At 36.9% G+C, this 15,703-nt stretch overlaps 1 protein-coding gene across 7 annotated transcripts in view; it reads right to left on the reverse strand.

Annotated features, from left to right (window-relative positions):
* The window catches only part of LOC124298781 (V-type proton ATPase 116 kDa subunit a1-like), an 86,045-nt gene that overhangs the window by 29,490 nt on the left and 40,852 nt on the right, over positions 1 to 15,703 (reverse strand). The window contains exon 1 of one of the 7 annotated variants that reach the window (XM_046751257.1): positions 12,897 to 13,091. The exons of the other annotated variants lie outside the window; for them this stretch is intronic. The gene's annotated coding sequence lies outside the window, so the exon portion shown is untranslated. Of the gene's footprint in view, positions 1 to 12,896; positions 13,092 to 15,703 lie in introns of those variants that run through there. 7 annotated transcript variants of the gene reach the window in all.

Raw genomic sequence — 15,703 nt, forward strand, 5'->3', positions numbered from 1 at the left:
GCAGCTATTGTCTTGTTAAGAGACTTCTTATTTTTATAGCAAGTCGAAACATTGGATTACTGGTTATAAATGTAATTTTAACTCGTTTCCGTTCACTCAGGTTCCTAACATCTTGCGTAACGTCTTTTTTTGCTGTTAATTATAGTGCACCGAACAGAAATGCACCTTATCATGTAAAATTTCCACGTTAAGGACCGATTCTGTGAACTTCTGCCGACCTTCTGATTCACTTGCACCACACAATCTAATCTCTTTCACATGAAATTTGCCTTGCAGTGAGTCATGTGCCGTTAAGAGAGGCGTCTTGGTTCGTAAGCTTTTACACTTTGTGGAGTCTCAAGCTAAGATCAATCGCATTACAGTAGCTCTCAGCCGTAAGTTAAGCGTGACAGCTACTATAGGTTAAGCCTCATTTACACCACTGTTCATTTAAAATAATCGTCTACCGCATATTGCAGAATAAGGGCATTTAAATACGCTACCAGCTGCAATCCCGCATAAATCATTGTATGATTTAATAGCAAAACAAAAACAATTTGCGTAAGCAACCGACAAAAGAAAAACGAAATTTTTTTTCATGCACCGCAATCGCTTACATTTTTTTTTGAATTTAAGGGAATGCATAATCATCATTTAAATATTTTTACCTAAATGAACGAAGTGTGATTGAACGATAGTTCGAATTTTATGGGACGGAGCAAACTATGTATTTTGTCCAAGTATCTACTTATACACGGTCAATAAGATAAATAGCATCACTTATAACATGCCTACATATTAAACAGTTATACTAATGAAATTTATTGACATCGCAACCTAAATTCTGAAGCACGTGCCTGCGAATTATGTAGAACTCTGTAGAATAGTTTTTGTTCGTGTGAATTGTATTTCCGGTAATAGATCTGACGGTCCAATTGATAACCGAAAAATACTATCAATTGGTTTAAAGTGTTTCAAAGAACCATCAAGCACCTAAATTCGCAGATCTCCATATCTGTAAGAGTATGAATTCAATGTATCTGTTGTTGGTTATATTTTTTATCTGGTCAGATCAGATCAATTTATGATTTTAAGATTAGATAAATCGACGATCAAAAAACCCATCTAGTATTCGCTCAAATTTTTTATCCTCAATATATCTTTTGTGTAGATTGTTTTTGCTTTATTGATATGTATTATTTAATAACATGATCTTTGTGATTTAGATTATTTTGCGATTCCAATATTTGAAATCATGAAATCGAGATTGTTTAATTTAATACAAAAGATTCGATGCCTGTATTGTTATTACTCAAGATTATAAATGCCGGATTCGACTCAAGAAATGCATTCAATTTTAGTTTATTACGAGATGAGATATTAGAAGAACTAAAACTGATTCAGCAATCTATTGCCAAATGATGTATCCAGCATTGTCCCCAATACACCTTCAAGATCCTCCGTCGTGTGAGGTACAACGTGAATCAGATTTAATTCTGAATTTAAGTCATAGGTATGTAAAGAACACTTGAGTCGTGTCATTTTACAAAGATGCCAAATATCTCTGAATTGGAACCTCCTTTCAACTGACAATGAGAAATTTCGCGCGGGAGAAGGACGAAATATAGTTTTTAATGCAATTAGATCAGAATAATGACTTTATTTGTATTGCTACCTCACCTTTTGAGATTAAGGTTAGCTTAGTACACTCTGGCTACGGCATATGATAGCCTAGCGTAGCTGAATCGGAAAATAGTTGAACAAAAGCGACATGACACTGATTATCAGGTGGAGACGTATACCGCTCAAAATTGGTTTATTGCCTGCTTCGATCATTCCAAGTGTTGCAACTAATGCATCTACGACCAAGGGTGGAGGAGTGGAAAGTGAATACACAAGCTAGAACTTGATTTGGGTGTATTCAAGGTGCCATAGAAATCAAACTATAAACAGAGTTGTTGTGGAAGCAGAGTAACTACTCTCACAACACTCACATCACAACTGATCTCGTAATTCATCAGCTCACACTCCAAGAATAACCAAGAATAACGGCCAATTTCGGGATAAACATTCTAACACCAATTCCAAAGTGTATATGAATAACAATTTATCAAGGCAGTGTTCGATCGGATGGAGAGCAGCTGTTTATTCATTAAGAATAACACAATTAAGTACCAGTGATTGACAATTCCATATCAATAATAAAATTCATGAAAGGCTCAAGTTTTTTATTCACTGTGAAAGTGTCATAACTTTGGATATTCGTGAGATGTTACTCGAGAAGTTACACACATCTACACAGTACCCACGCCGCTAGCAAACTTTCCAGATCATCGTCCACAAGCTCCGTGACAATTGTCAATTGCATGCATACAGTCGACCTTCGAACTCGAAAGTTACCTCAAGTGGGCGTTAGTTGGACGCATAGACTTATTTAGTATACTCCACTATCTCTGCATCATTAAGGTAGTCCTTATTTAGGGTGTTAACGAATTTTTCTCAATATATATTTTACTGTAAAAGTATTAATGTTCCAAAAAATCTATAACTGCAAGGTTTCAGTGGGCATTAGTGATACTATCTGAAAAAAATTGATTTACACATTGATTTGCGAGATGGGGCGGCAAAAATTCGTTAACGCTCTAAATAAGGACCATCATAATGCATCATTTAGAGATTGTTGTCGAGTTATAGTGCAGAAGTTCTCGATTCTTTTTAGCATTTACAATTGGACTCTCCCCCCTCTTTCAGTACATTTACAAACACGTACAGTGGCGCTTTGCTGGCGTGAAAATCTACACTACCAGCTTACAATAAATGGTACAAGTTAAAACTAATCACGCTCGCACATAATACTCGCATACGATGACTCAATACTAAGTGATAATGGATTTAGTTTGTACGAAATTCCATTTACCACCAAGAAATCTGGTTTGGGTTTGGAGTCTTCAAGATCAAAAGAAATAATCTGAACCTTAGCTGCCCATGTCTTTCATTGGATTATACTATGAAGACAAAATTGAAACATAAATCGCACAGACAATACCGACCAAAATTTTGCGGTTCAGAGCAATGAACGCTTTGAATTTTATTCTTCTGTTTTCCAGTTCAGCGCCATCAATTATATAATTCTGAGTCTACTACTACTAAACACCATTTCGGATCAAGTGAGATCTTGCTGGTCAGCAAATTGATTTATGATTTTCTGACATCTGATATAAGCTCGAAAAACTTTCCGTTCTTAACAACATCGTGATGAAATGTGCAGCGATTCGTAGTATTGACACCACACCCGTCGATTTAACAATTCATACCAGGCCTGTGATAACTAAATCATTTCGTGAGAATGGGCATGTAAACATAATTTATTACTGCGTAAAGAACCAGTGTAAAGAGAAAGAGAAAATTAGGATTGTGGTAGATTCTTTAGACGTGTCTACGCAATTCTTGATCTCAAAAACGTAGACCCATTAATTAAATCCACAAAATTCGCAAATCTTTCAACTCTGGTTTCATTGTAACATGAAGAAATTGTTGAATACAATTTTCAGATAGCCTATATTGACTTACTTCAAGAAACATTCAGAAGCTAATCTTCAACATGTTAATAAATGTTATATTTTTATTCCCTCCAAGTTGTGTATTGTATCTTCTCGATTGACGGCCAAAGCAATATATCCAATAAATGAAATCTGAACTGAGACGAGGGTCTGACAATTTTATATTGCAATATCACCCAGTGTCCCAATAATGGGAATTCAAAGCTCTTCAGAACAACGAATTTTATCATCCCTAGTACAAGTATTGGTTTAAGGTGAAACAGTTGAAACGACCATGTTTTTTTTGAATTTTGAAATTCCGCCACCGGATTTGTTTTCAGTGATACCGAAAACTCCTGTATTGACAAATTTCAAGCGAATCAGATGAATATTTATATGTTCAGCCCACCATATTGGATCCGCTATTTTGAATTTTGAAATTTTGACGTTGGATTCGCTTGCAGTGACTCCAAAAACCCAGGATTACCGAATTCTACTTTTCTAGTCCCCATAACCTTCCCACAATTACATTTATTCTGTTAAAAGAGGCATTTTCAACACTTTGTTTATTTATAGCACCCAATATATTCGCGAAATAATCAAGATCCCTTTCGAACCATCAACATTGAAATCTAAGTAGTCCAATCAGGCAAAACAAAAATAAAAAAATTACAGCGATATCTCAAAAATTTAATATAAATAACGAATAACAAATTCTAAAAAGGTGTCTCGTATATGAGACGCTGTGCCGCAAAGGGTTAAAGTATGTTTAACTCCTCGCACATTTCTTACACAGGGGGTACACATGTGGACATTAATTCAGAGACGGCTAGTTTTTTGGCTGGGTCGATTACGTTGGTAACGCAGATTCCGCCCATAGCGACAATCTGACAGTGGCACCGCAAGCTGAATCTACTTTACAAACGTAATCGACTCGGCCGAAAAACTAGGCTTCTCCCTGATCGATTTAAGAAAGTATAATTGCAGGAAGTTGAGGTACTCTAGATTAGGTTAAACCCTAAGACAAGAGATGTTATAGAGTGATTTGAAAGCTGAAGGGATGTGAAATTGGAGTGAAATTACAGTGATTGTTCGTTTGCCAGAAGGTTAAGGAATATTTGTAACAACCACGTGACACCGCGACGAAGCATACCAGATAAGCACGTGCATGCTGTTCTAGATATATTATTCAATTAGGCATATTGAAGCAATTTGAAGAACCGCGCAGGAAGCGAAGACCTGACCTCGTCGGTTAGTCTGCAAGTAGGTATGTATGTGGTGAACACGTAGGGAAACATGTATACCGAATAGCTGACATTTGCATCGGTGGAGAGATAAAGCTATGTGAGAAGTTCTTACAATCTGTCGTGTAATGAGTTAATCTATTGTCTGTGTATGTGTGGGGGAGGAGGGATTACATAAATTTAGTTTTCTCAATTTCTATTATTTGTCCGTAATTTGATTCATAGTTTATCTCTTGCAAAAGTGCTTTATTTGGGAAAGGATCTCTTAGGATTAATAATTTAACGACTTTTATAATTTTTAGGAATAACAATTAACCTCCAGAGTATCCGTGACCAATCTAGCGTTGCAGCTTTTCTTTGAAATTGGAGATTGGCTTTGTTATTTCAATTTTATTTTGCAGCTAAAAACTTTTATTCTAATTTTAAAGTAGTTGCAAAAAAATACTGACGTATTTTATTACGAATTTGATGAACGAAAATTCAATCGACCGTATTATCTCCGTATAAGATATTCTTAAAACTATCTAGTTGGTACTACTGAAATTGTAATTATTCAATCCCTCCAACACCTCAACTTCTGAAAGATCTCAAGAGTGATTTAACCACTTGGAAGCATGACTTGGTTGACACATCGAAGTACAGAGACAGAGAAAGTCTGAAAAATTGTTCAAAATATCATGTCCCGTATAATAAAGATAAACTGTTGGTGAAACTTTCGAAATCAATTAACTTGCAAAATTTGGTAAATGGCGAAACCATCCATCGACTATTGTAATTCCGTAATTCTAGCGTGTACAATTTCTCTCTCTATCATAATTACGAATTGCCCGCAGTCCGGAATTTGTGGACCGTGTTTTACAAATGCTCCAATTCGGTAAATCAGTATCTTTTAATACGAGATCTCCTTGTTCGGGCCGAATTGGCGCATCTGCGCATTATAGATTACACACACCGACTCGTTTCACCGACTTACGATAGACATTGATCTTATCTGCTGTCAAGAGATAGTTATCCAATACTATCCACGTATCGTGACACTTATTGTTATTGATCACTTTGAGCAGGGTCAAAATGATCGATAGAGTATCATAAATGCGTCTACAGAAGAAACAGACAAAATATATCACGCGATAAGAAAATATTCTTTGATTCGTAACAAACGCGGGTTCAAATAAATCTGAACAGAATGTCACAGTCGTTTGGAATTCTCCAATTAATTCGGGTTATTTGATGTTTATCCTTTTCCGGAAACCGCTGTCCTTTTATACGGCATCATGCTGGGTGGGACCGAGACTTCTGATTGAATTCATTGAAGTACATAGTAAAGAAAGAAAGGAGCGGTAGGACATTGTAAAACGGAGCTACGATAATTAGTACAGTGATGCATATACGACTAGGTGATCAGGGTAACATAACGGCAATCGAAATAGTGGTATCCTAGTATAATGACTATCGTTGCAGCGTCCTTCGCTTTATAGTTTGACGTCTACAATGCATTCAAGGTCATCGACCATTCACACGCAAACAATTTCCGTTTCTTCGACATTTTATTTCGAAACGTTGTACTAAAATCTAAACACGAAAACGCAATAGTGCGATAATTTTAAAAGCAAACAAGTATTTTAAGAAGTTTAATGCCAACAATATATAGATTAATTATTTTTGTGTGCAAAAGTGGCCACAGAATAATAGGAGTAAAAGGAAAACAACATAACAAAATTTGAATTGGAAATGTAAACAAGAAAAAAAAAAAAAAAAATAGAAAAAAGAAAACGAAATCTTGCTCCGAACTCCTATGAAAAGTCTAATATTTTTTATAATCTCATAGAAAGTGTTCCCTAACTACAGCCACTCTATTACGCCATTCTCGGTTATTTACTTTTCTCGATAATTGGACTACAGGTGTTTGACACCTAGAATAAGGGAATGAGGTGAACTGCGTTGTGACAAGAAAGGGCGTAAAGTGAACTACCGAAAATATTCGAGATCCATGTTAAAAATGTATTGAAAGAACACGAGTCGCTACCGAGTCTGACATACAACATAGGTATAAGCACTAAGAGCGTCTAATCTTAAAGAGCCGTATTTTATTTGCGATAAGTCAAACCGCGGCACATTAAGTTGTAAATTTTTTCCTCGCTACAGGCTTCTTAGGCGACACATTTCAAGGTATCGTAAGCCTCAAGAGTACGTTTAACTTACCATGCGTTCGTCACTCGCATTAATTAATCAGTCATTCGTTTCGACGTTGCACAGAAACAACGCAATGCGTATTTGCCTTACTCTAACTAATTCCACCACCTCCTGTTCTATTGTTTACAGTTCACAGTTACTAGCTACTCTTAGAAATTTTTCAGCATCTTATAGAAATATATGTCTAGGTCTAGACCTTCCAAAATAATTCTTCGTATAAACTATTCAGCCAAATACATGCTCCACTCTAAATATAGATACACGGTGATCACCGTAATTGTTACAAATATCAAAGACAGTGTGCTCGCATAGATTCAAGTTACAATATTCAAATATATCGTAATGGTAAGAAGAGGGCAATTTTCAATGGCAATACCATTATTTATACGACCGCTAGAACCGGAAGTAATAAGAGTATCTTGACTCCTGACGTTATCTTTGGAGTTTGCGTATATTTTTCCTTATACTATTTTCTTATAATATTTTCTTTATAGAGTATAAAAAAAGGCAGAGTCTATTACATCACGTATTTCCCGACTTATCTGTTCACGAAACCGCCAGTTCTCCAAGGTTTGAGATACGGTGGGTATATTATATTTTGCAACTAGTTACGGGAATTACTTTGTATTATGCAATAAAGAACACAATTAATCCATATCGCGTGCATCACATGCCTGTTTTAACCTGAATGCGAAATAGTTAGGCTAAGGTCTGACAAACAAGTTAGACACGATGTGTATGAAACGTCCTCTCTAAATAACAAACCTTCTATGGCCGAATCCACTGGCGCAAGTTCGTAATGAGACGCTCAATGTAAAGAAATGCAAAAGCCCACCATTCGTTAATAAACATTATTCGTTATAACATGAACTCCTGTGGGACTTTTTTTGGGCTGGACGGATAACCTCTTAAACTATACCACATACCTATGCTCCGAGATTTATCGCGAATTGTTTCAGTGGTTCAACGGCGTCTCCGCAGGGATAGATACAGGTATGTATGATATATGTTGACGATATAAAAGGTGAAGGAAACGCAAGTATGTATAACATGTATGTATAGGTATACTACACGTAGGTATAGTTCATACATACGTACGTGTACTTACGCAAGAAGCCTGTGACGAGTTCAACAAAACACTCGAGTCTTGTGACAATAAGAAAAGATAACGAAACTTAACACATAAAAACAGATAGCGAAATTACCAGTTACTGTTATAGGTGTAACCTGATGAATATATTCACGTGTGTAATTTGATACGCCGCCGTACAATGTCAGACTTTCCATCTCAACCGGAGCAGCTTACCTTCTTTCCGCAACTCGCAAACGTCGCTCAGATTTTATGAAATTAGTAGATGTTGAGTACTGATCTGATAGTAAAATTTATGTAGGTAGATATTTAACACACAACAACCAAAAGATAAAGTCTTTAGGGATCATTTTCTCGTATCGCGAATCTAGAAATAGCTCATTTATAAATCGGGAGTAAAAAATCGTGTGGAATCATTTTCGCATCACAGCATTCTATTATCTGCTTTTGTTTCATTAGAACAAGAGTGTTTTATTACTGTTTACTGCCGATATATAGTGTGTAATTTCCAAAAGGCTCGGCAGAGTTCTGCGCCAAATTCATCCAGCTTTATACATGAATAGATACCCGATATTTTGATCCTTTAATTCACGCTTTTTTTTTGTATCCCTTAATTTATTGAACTACCGTTTTGTTAACAACTGCAGAGTTTTTCGGTTCTACATGAAATAGCACGTGTAAACGAATGGTCGAAATTCGTTCTTCTCCACGAAAAAAAGTACTTTCTGCTAATCTACCATCAAAAAGCTGAATGTGAAATTTGACACAAACTCGATACACATCAAAAAATTTTACATTTTTTCAAATTTTTTCTTCGTGTTGTTTTTGTTTGTCCGTGATATTGGATCCGCCATTTTGAATTTTCGAATTCCGAGTTCATATTCGTAATCAGCGACCCCGGAAGCCCATAAATGCAAAATTTCAAGTGAATCGCATGTTAGGAAAAATGTATGCGTGAAAGGGATAAGCTAATTTGCGGATCACGTGACATGGACACACCCAGTCATATACAGCTGCCTGCTGTAAAACAGATAGCTAACCTATCAAAATTGACGACTGCCGCGCACGCGTGTCACGTGATACATCAGTCGTGAAACACACTCGTTGCGAATGGACATCGAGCCAGGTTTTGGCTGTAAAGAAAATATTTAATGCAATAAATTTGAAATTTATCGAGCGAAACCGTTTTTTTTTTTTATTCGTGTGACAGACGCAGCAAGTGCAGAAAATTGATTTTGAAACAGTACTTGAATCGAAAAGCGTTCGTTTGAATTGTTTGGGTGAAAATACTTTCCATGTAGATTTTTGAAATCAAAACCGTCTAATCGCTCAAAAATAATAAGAGAAAGTGTGACCATAGTCTATATTGTACTGTAACTTACGAGGCAATTTAACGATCGTTTTCTGCCTTGTTTCCGAGAAAAACACAACAAACAAATTTAGGCTTACTCGGTATGACGCGTGCTATTTTCATTATATGAAAATCGACCAACTATTGAATTGCTACCGATCACTATAAATTCCCGAAAATTTATCATACATACTTGAATCGCCGATCTAGTTGTCTGCTGAATTCCGAATTATATACAAGTTTTTTTCCGACTACGAAATACTTCGATTCGTACCCTCGACGATCATTTCAGCAATTATGGTATCACAATACGATGATTTTTGAATTCATCAAGATGGTAAATTGTACTTTCCGGTAAATTTGTAAGGGTTACTTTTGATATCTGAGATGTTTCGATTTGAACTTTTTGATCGACATAACTATTATACGTATAAACAAGTGGTTACAAGCTTCAAATGTATGAATTAGACGTTAGTTTGAAAGAAAAATTTGCCGAGAACAATAAAAAAATTACACCTTGTGCAGCTGTTCCGGAAAGTTTGCAATTCAATGTAAAATAATATTTTTTTCGCGTATTTTTCACTTCGACCGTTTATGTACGTAAAAAGTAATCAAATTTCAATACTGAGAAATTAATTGACCACTTTGTATAACGTTCAGTATAGAATGAAATACGAAGACTTACAATATTTTCATGTTGGTAATTGAATGAATTGGAGCTTTCGGCGGAACAAATAACAAACAGAGATTCTGCGGAGAAAAAGCAAATATGCTGTTTATCCCATAGTCGATGTCTGTTTATTATCGCGTTCAGATACCGATCTAAACTCATGTTTATACACGGCACGTATGCGCGAAGATTTTACAATTGATAACTCGATTATCTTTAGATATAACTGTATACGGGAGTGTATGAAATGGATGGTATTCCCAAAAAGAGAGTTTCTAATTCAAAAATATCGATGCCTCATTGGGCCTGGACCCGATTAAATATAACTCTTCCATATGATCTGAAAAATCCTAATCATTTTGCTGTCAGTAATTTTTTTTATAAAGGTTTCTGATTTGAGGTGTTTAGGAGTCACGTATTTTCCTATAAACTTTGACCGTTCGTGTCCTGAAATTTATGTTCTATTCATTGGGTTTTGTAAATTAAACGTACCCGGTGGGTTATAACACGCGTCACGTACATCCTCCATAGATATATGTCACATTATTATACCTAATATACTCAAGCCAGTGTAATACTAATAAAAATCGAGTCGAATCAAAAATTTATAATCCATATCAGCAAATGCATAGTTACACTTCACTGTCGTATTTTGGTATGATAAGGTCTTTATCATGCTTCTAACTTCTTTCTTATTTGTGTTACACACCCAGAGCGCCTCAGGATACATTATACATATATGCATAAAAAGCACTGCATTTTCACGACGTAAAATCAAATGTACAATCTGACAATTACCTTGCACTGACTTTTCTTTACGCTCTCCATTCCTAGTTCTCACATGACCTGTTCGCCTCGTGCTGTCGAGAGTCGTAACATTAACGTAACGATACATTTTCAAGAGTAATTGTTGTATCGCGAATTTAGAAGCGTTTGAAATATAGTAGTATGAACAGTGAGGTGTACAAAAAAATTGTAAGAGACCTTTTTTGTAGAGAATTCAATTTCCTACGAAAATATAATACACATTTTTTTTTTATAAATAGTAGATACCGAGATATGTATTTCCTCACCATAAGAAAAAAATAGAAAACTGCGAGGCGGAGGACCTTCCTATTAAAATTAGGAGCTCATACTTGGAGAAAATGTTTTTGAGGTCTCTACCAACCAAGTTTTCGGAGTACAAAGTGAAAAAAAAAATAGTCGATTTTTTTGGCCCACCCTAATATATATATATATATTAGGACATATATTGAAGGATAGTAGACTGCATAAACAAATTAAAACATACCAAGTATGCTCATATCTAGTCATTTCTTAATTGCAAGCTAATGGTTTTTCCCAGTGTCGTGTTACAATAGCGTTACTAACTTGAACTTCGTTATAACTTCGGCTATTCGCGCTATTGCATAAGTTTTCAATTACTTATTAAATTTTCTTCGAATTCATGACAGAAAAATCTTGTCAACCCGAATACTTTCACATTCAAACAGATCCGAAATACTGGACTATATCAGTATTGGAAGTGGCAAAAAAGAACTGCCTGCGAATGCGACACGATGAAATTAAATGATATTTTTCGACTGGGGAATTTTTAATATTAACGTGAGCATAGTTATTGGACATCGCTCGGAATGCAACAACGAGCGGCAAAATATGCCACGATTGTGAGATAATATGACAATAGCATCAATGGGATTGTCATATCACCATTTCTGTGTTGTTTAAGTAGCCTAATTTGTGATTCAAGGCTTGTTGAATCAGTCTGGAGATAGTCGCACAAGCAAGCAGAACAATCTTCGGAAAACACTCGGATTCGTGTCTCAGGGTATACATGTACACGTAGAGATATACTGCGTGCGGACTACTTAAGCAACGCGCAAGAACAGATGCCGAGTCGGATGCTATATAACGTGTAACGGGCGTAATCACACCCACCTGCAACGTAATACGTACAACATTCCTTCGGGTGAAGATTCGACTCAAAGTTATTCGCGTTCATAGTTATCTCGCGTATGATAAAGGTGTTGTAATTTATCGGAAAATTTTCCATGAAACTCACCGCCGAAGGAGAGCAGATAGATAACCGAAACTACATTTCGAATATACTGCAACAATGCGAAATGTAGCTTTCATTGGCTACCTGCTGGCGTTGAGCGGTGAGTTTCACAGAAAACTAATCCCGGTATGTTTGAATATGCTCATGTTTCGATACTCTATCTATTCAACGACGCGTTAATGATACAAGTATTTTTATACAACTCGAGCATGTTTTTTCATGCGTTCTTTTTGGTACGCAAAATACCCGTTTCTATGACGGTAGAGTGAGTCTACGAATGCGCATGCGCGAAGTACTGAAAAGACCAATGTTAAGTCCTAGGAGTTAAAATTGGTGATTTCTGTACTCCGCGCATGCGCTGTCGCAAACAAACCTGACATTACGCGACCCTAACCTCAATTTCGTGAAAAGACGCGTAACATACTCTCGTTATATAAAGAATCGTGTGCGAGAAGAATCCAACGGTCTTTTCGCCTCGAGTATTCGCAATATTCGTATTCGACTTCACCTACGACTCATATTGCAAACTTACACTCGGCCCGAAAAGACCTTGTTACGCAATATACATATTCGGAATACGTTGTAATGATAAGTATATGTGACGAGGATATCGATAAACGGGAAAGTGCAGGAAGTAGATTTCGATGCCTCATGGCGAGTCCAAATATTTGCGGCAAGTCTATTTCAGAGAAAGAGAGAGATAGTGTGCGTGTGTGTGTGCGCAGTGTGACTAGTAAGTAACTAGCGTGTAGTCAAGATGGGGCGACTTACGATCGGCGATTACGTGTCGAAGCAACGTTTTCCGGGGTTCGGGATGCACGGATAGCGTTGGTTATTGTTGTGTCGCGTTCAGCCCGGGGCTGGGACTGGGACTGATCCTAGGATTCGTTTGGTGATACGTGCGAGGTGCGGAGGCAGAGAAGCTCTTGGGGAAATATTAGCGGCGAGTGATGCCGCGTGTGAGCCTTCAACGAATTCCGCGCGCGTCCCTGCGGCTTGCCTGCTCTGTCTATTTCCCTCCCTTTCTCTCTCTCTCTCTCTCTCTCTCTCTCTCTGGTTCGATGATGCAGAGTTATTACGAAAAAAGGATTGGTTCACATTTCCAGTGGTATAAGGTAATAACTTGACGCGAGGTGGCGGAGCCAATGATGCCGTTCCGATTCCCGTACCTCTAGAAAAATTATTGGCTACCGTGGCTTTCGTGCGATCTGCAAATAGACCGGTGGAGGGGCATATCTCGGAGCAATTAAAGCTAAGACGATTGTAGCGCAGGCCGCGAAGGCAAACCGATGTTTGTTCCACGGCAATTCTTTACACATCGCAATGAGCACCACACCCCGCGTCGTTATATGTATTTCAATTTTACGTGCATTTTCAACTTCTCACTTATCTGTGTTCCGATAAGAATAGAATTTTTTATTATCATCCCAAAAATAAGAGTTTTAGTTTTCATTGAATCTCAATGTATCGAACTTCATGTAGAATCATGTTCGACCATTTTCAACATTTCTAGCGATATCTCGTTAGTGAATTAAGGGGGCCTGCAAGTAAAATTCTAGCTCTACGATACACATATCCTACAAAGCCGTTGATAAGAAGTGGTGTCCCACGTCTAAAAAGAATTCCGTCATAATCTTCGCTTCTTTCGAAATTTATGTGTTCGAAGGAAAAAAAATGAAATTTATATGAATATACAAACTCCACCGCTATACATGTTTTTTTGACTTTCCCCCCCCGATCCCTACTGCTTCTGCCACTTCTAGATCTACAAATATGTCATAACAGTAAAAGTCAGAAAACATGAAATTGAGGAGCTCGTTAGTACAAAAAACGGCCTTGTAGTGGTTTTTATTTACTTAAAAACGTATCTCCTCCTTTGATACTTGATTTTAAGATTCGCCAATTTTTTAACGTGACCTGTTCACTATTTCGAACAACTTTATGCATAGATTTTGCGAAATTCATTATCGTTTAAAAATATCGATGTCGAAAATGGCAAAAATTTTACTGGAAATATTTTTCGACGTGGGACATCGTTTCTTAACCAAAACCACGTTCAAAAAAATTAGCGGCTGTGTAGCACATATTTATTGTAGGACTCGAATTTCACTTGCGGGTTCCCTTAACGGACAGTCCCAGCGCCAATTACCGTCGAAAGGCGTCAAGAGGACCGCAATTTTTTTCGAATTTCTTCAATTTCTTCATTTTTGTGATTACTTTCAACGAACATCGGTCAATTTTATAAAGTATCCGTATTGAAAAAATTTGTAAATATTACACTTCTTTTGAACAATTATAACCATGCGCTGAAACTTGGAGATTTCCGTGCAATAAATAGAAGTTGGACTTCGCGAAAGACACTGGTAAAACAGTGTTGCAATCTACAAGTAGCTTCGACTGTTGGTACATATTATGACGTGGGCAAATGTTAACTTTGCAACGAAATAATAAGCAACCAGTTGTGTTAAAAACTTCGATAGTTCAACAGTCTTATGACCGTTCTCAACTTCGTTGAAAAATCAAATACGGAAGATCTAAATCCTAATCTCTGTATTGCTTTGAGGATTCTTCTGATCATATCTGTTAGGAGCTATTTTGAGGGGGGTTTGATTAACGACCAGGTCACATTGGGTGATGGGTGTTAGCCTGCGATACGTAGTTTTAAAATTGATGCATTCTAATTAATTTTTCCGCGTGCAACATTATGTCTTTTCGACTCATGGGTGTCAATTACGTACCTTCGTAATAGCTACCTATACTTGAAATTCAGCTTGATTATCACGAACAACCGCAGAACAATTTTTTCCTCTTGACAATAATTTCCATACGTATAAGCTAGTTCCGTCATTGGACCCTTCAAATGTCCTGGAACGGTAAAATTTTACAAAAAAACAAAAACTACTTGTTTATCAATCTTTTATTGCATAAAATTTCTTTTAAACGTACTCTTCTGGGTAATGTCCGCGGTAGGCCTGTGAAAGGAGGGGGGGGGGGGGGGGGTCGAAATAGAGTTATAGCGAAGTTTTCCGAAATTAAAAATGCATTGCAAATCGTCCAAGTCTCAAGAAAAATTTAAGGCATTTCCTTTTCCCTTTACACTTTCGATCAAGAACGAAATCAATCAGCAGTGCGCATGCGCATAACTGAAATACCTGGTTTTACACACTAGAGCTTTCGTTGACGCATGCGCACTTTCGAATTTCTCATAATCAATTCATCACACTAGAACTCTGCTATTGGAGCACTCGCCCCATACGGCTAACGCTGCAAACTTCACACTGGCCAGAAATCGCGTCTTTTCCACACTAGTAACACAATATACGATTTCTTCGTTGTAGATTCGAATAGAATCATTGACGACATTCTATTTTTATATAAGTCTTTGCTGCATACTTACATACTTGAGTATAAAGAATTGTTTGTGTAGAAAATATAATTATTCTGAATTCCACAGCCTGAACACAGAGTGAATTGCTAATGACTGAATGGTTTAATACGCATGCACTAAAATTCGAGAGCAAGAGCCGTAGTTTTGTCAGGATGACCAGCATTCATAAATTCAGATGACGGACCGCTGT

This window comes from Neodiprion virginianus, chromosome 2 (assembly GCF_021901495.1).
Source record: "Neodiprion virginianus isolate iyNeoVirg1 chromosome 2, iyNeoVirg1.1, whole genome shotgun sequence".
Lineage (NCBI taxonomy): Eukaryota > Metazoa > Arthropoda > Insecta > Hymenoptera > Diprionidae > Neodiprion > Neodiprion virginianus.